The sequence below is a fragment of the Telmatherina bonti genome, assembly GCF_933228915.1.
Source record: "Telmatherina bonti genome assembly, chromosome: 17".
Classification (NCBI taxonomy): Eukaryota; Metazoa; Chordata; class Actinopteri; order Atheriniformes; family Telmatherinidae; genus Telmatherina; species Telmatherina bonti.
Genome location: NC_136615.1, coordinates 32,770,201 through 32,774,243, shown reverse-complemented (window position 1 = coordinate 32,774,243; position 4,043 = coordinate 32,770,201).

Below are 4,043 nucleotides of genomic sequence, written 5' to 3'. Positions count from 1 at the left end.
CCTGGATTGACAACCGGAAAGCCTAAGACTCAATGCCACACACATGAATCCTGGAATGTCTGAAGTTGTACAAGATAAATGGCAGCATAAGGACCTTCGTTGCACACATTAAGGAAAATGCTAAATTTACAATATTCCCTCAAATAACAAGAAACTGAAAAACGTTATTATAAATCAAAATTTGCTCAGTTATAATTTTTTTATAAGACATGCTGCTTTTGAACTTTGAACGAAAAGAAAAATGTTAAAAAATGCATGTCTCGGATTATTTGATGAGCTGCAGGCCGGAATATCTGCCAACGAAAACACCTGGTTGCAGTGATCACCTCAAAATATCTAACAACACTGGTTCTCGATTGTTTTATAAAATATTGTTGAATCACAATTAAAAAATAATGTTATTTAAAATTATTTTATTTATTTCTATCATATTTAGTTAATTTTTGGGGGGTTCTTCTTAGCCCCAAACAGAACAAATCTAAAATGAAAGCCAAATTGTGTCTTTTGAAGTGTTTATTGGGCCTTTGAGAATCCAGACGCCTGTCTTAAATGAAGATGTAAAGGCAACACCAGACATCTTGTTCTTTTCTTCTTCTTTTTTTTTTATCAAGGGAAGAGGAACAGCCTTGCAGTGGTCCTAAATCAAACCATGAAAGCTTTAAATGGTTTCGCTCTGCCCCTGATGCTCTGATGATCGATGATGTAAGTGAACAGGTCACGTTTTCCTCCGTCCCCACTAATTTCTTGGCATGTTTTATTCATTGTCACACACATCCACAGTCATTCACACACACAGCGGAGGAACCTCAGCTACTTACACGTGATTCCTCCCCGCCTCCGTCTGCCACCGTCAAACCAACTGGGATGCGACTGTTTTTCAAAGTAAACATATGTGGGCCAATTCTAGTGCAATCTCTTTCTTTAAATGTTCATGTAAATTCCATTTATTCAAATAAATCATATATTTAAAATCATTTTAAGCGTAAAACAATAATTAGATTGTGAGATGTCTTTTTCCGGTTCTTGTTTTTATGTTCTTTATGCAAATTTATTGTGAAGGCCAAATGTTTCCGGTGTCGCGAGCGCCGGGCTACTTTAGTTGAAGGTTTTGTCTTTCTTTGTCCGGTCTGTGATTCTGAAGTGATCAAAATAAACATATAAGAACGTAGTTTCTTTTCCGTTAACAGAATGAAAACGAAAGAAAAAAGAAAAGAAAAGAAAAAAACACCAACGCGGACCAAACCGGAAAGGAAACTGATATTCCTTTCAAAATAAATATTTCTAAACTCCCTAAATCAATGAATGGGTTGATGAATGGAGCGATAAATAAATATATTATGAAAAAAAATCATTAAAAATCTAACTATGATTGGTGTATTCTGATCAGTCATAACAGTATGATCACTAAACTGGATATTTGGCCGTTTCTCCGCTCAGTTGAACTGAGGTCCTGTTTACACCACGTTTCCATGCAAGCAAGGCCGGATTAACCAATGGGCATTATGGGCATGGGCCTAGGAGTCCATACCCATTGGGGGCCATGTGGGGCCCACGTAGGGCAAACACCAGCAGTTTGGACATAAAACAAAATGTATATAAAAGCCAGATAGTTAGACCACAGTGTCTAGAGTACTGCTATTGGTACCACTGGCTGAGAGATGTTAGAAATGTCGTTTCACAGTGCATCATTCCCACTTTTTACAATGTTATGGTGTGGAACAGGGCCCCCTGGAACACTCTGGGCCCAGGGGCATGTACACTTTCAATCCACCCCAGGATGCAAGACGTTTTCCTTTGTGTATCTTGAAAAAAAATATATTTACACAATAGCAAAGTGACAACTGTCTCTATGCAGGGAACATGCGAACAGGACCACAAAGGCAGATGCCAGGCCTTTAGCGGGCAGTAAACTTAAAGACACAGGTGTGTGAAACATTCTCAGAAACACAACACAACACAAGATAATCGCTAGTCATCTAGCACATGCAACTTATGCATCTTCGCTGACGGCATAAATGTTCTACACGTTTTGCTTCATCAGACCAAATGGAATAAAAACATGTAGCTCCACAAACATGATGCGGAGGTCTACCAGTGTTGTTGTGGCTTTCGCAGGTTAAACAGGGTCTGAGTGCGCAAGTGCAAGATGATGTGAAAGGCATCCCAATTGTCCAAAGATTCCCATTCCAGTTTACACAGATAGGACTCGGCTGGCGTTGCAAGAAAATCTCCCGCTCGAGGCTATTGTTAAGTTTTTGTGATTTTATCAAACCAAAACTTTTTATTCGAGTGAGGAAAAGGCCTGAATACAAAAAATCTTTCCATTTTAACTGGTTTAGCTTTGTAGTGTATCCAGGTCCTTAGTCTCCGGGGAGAGAAGCAGCTGCACTCAAACTATGGACCACGTTTACCAAAGCAGGGCTCCACAGTTTAATTAATACATCAGAGAACTGTTTCAGATTGGGTATAAAGTGTGATTTCCCCTTTAACACAACCATGAGGAATCGTTTATTGAATATTTTTCATTTTTATCTTTATAAACTATGTTGTTAACTTAGAAGTTTGAAAATCAACATTCCCCATAAGTTAGTTTTCCAACTTAGAAGAAAAAGGACATCATCATTCCTGAGCTAAAAACCTAAACATGGCAGCCCTACATGAGAAAATAGTGGTTTTTCTAGGTTATTTCTTTGTTAGAACAATGCTTCTTGGCAATAAATCTTATAACACTGGAAAACCCTTTTAGATTAAGCAACATTTGTAAGGAAGTTGTATTCTTGCGATAAGTAGTAGAGTTGAGAATGTGGCTTGTACCCATGAAAACCTTTCTTCTTAGTTACTTAGATTCTAGAAACAAGTCAGGGATGTTGTGTCTGAAACCTCTGGCAAAGAATGAGACTTTTCCTGTACCTGCCTGGAAGTCTCCCCAAAGGATTAAATAAAAGTGATACAAATCTACTGAAAATACTTTGGGCTGCAAGTAAAACGGTGATCACCAAATGCTGGCTCAAACCAAACATAACCTACTTTGAAGTTCTTCATAAATATTACTAATTGAATTCATGACATGACGATAAATTACCTTTGCACTGCGACTTCAGGAAGAAAAGGGACAGGAATTTTGGGAAAATGTGACAATACAAACAATTACTATTACAAAGACAATACATCTGGTACATACCTGCTGCATAGTGGCCTATGCCATGAACTCTGTCATTGTTGTTTTATTGTGGGTTACCTGTATGGTAATGTCATTTAAACATTGTTGTTTACATGATTTGTAGATGTCAGGCCCCTAAATAAATAAATAAACTGAGAAGTCCACAATTACCCAGGAATATTTTTTTTCTTCTCGGTCTTTGGCTTCTTACTTTCTTTCTCCTTTTCTTTCTCTTTTGTAGTTTGTAAAATAACTACAGTCTGCTGAATAAAGTAATTTGATTTTATGGGATAACGGATTTCATGTCCCAAAACAAAGTTTGAGTCATATTTGATGTACACATTCATCTTCATGATTATATATGTTCATTTGTTTAGAAATTAGACTTATACCATGTGTATATATCAAATCTATAAAGTCTCCACCCTTTGAGGTTTGTGCAAGGCCGGATTATCCAATGGGCATTATGGGCATGGGTCCAGGAGCACATACCCATTGGGGGCCACGTAGGGCAAACACCAGCAGTTTGGACATGAAAGAAAATGTACATAAAAGTCAGATAGTTACACCACAGTGTCTAGTGTGTTGGTATTGGTACCACTGGCTGAGAGATGTTAGAAATGTCGTTTCACAGTGTGTCATTCATAATTTTCACAATGTTGCGGTGGGGAAGGGGGCCCTGGAACACTCAGCGCCCAGGGGCCTGTGCACTTTTAATCCGGCCCTGCTGTGGATGTGTCCTGTGTATTTTGTGCCAACTCTTGTACTGAAATGAAGCCGAAACACAATCCGGATGTCTGCTGCTGCTACAGGCGGGTTGACAGCAAGCAGCAGACTGTAGCGGACCGCAGAGCACCGTATCTGACGTCGGACCTACTGGCAG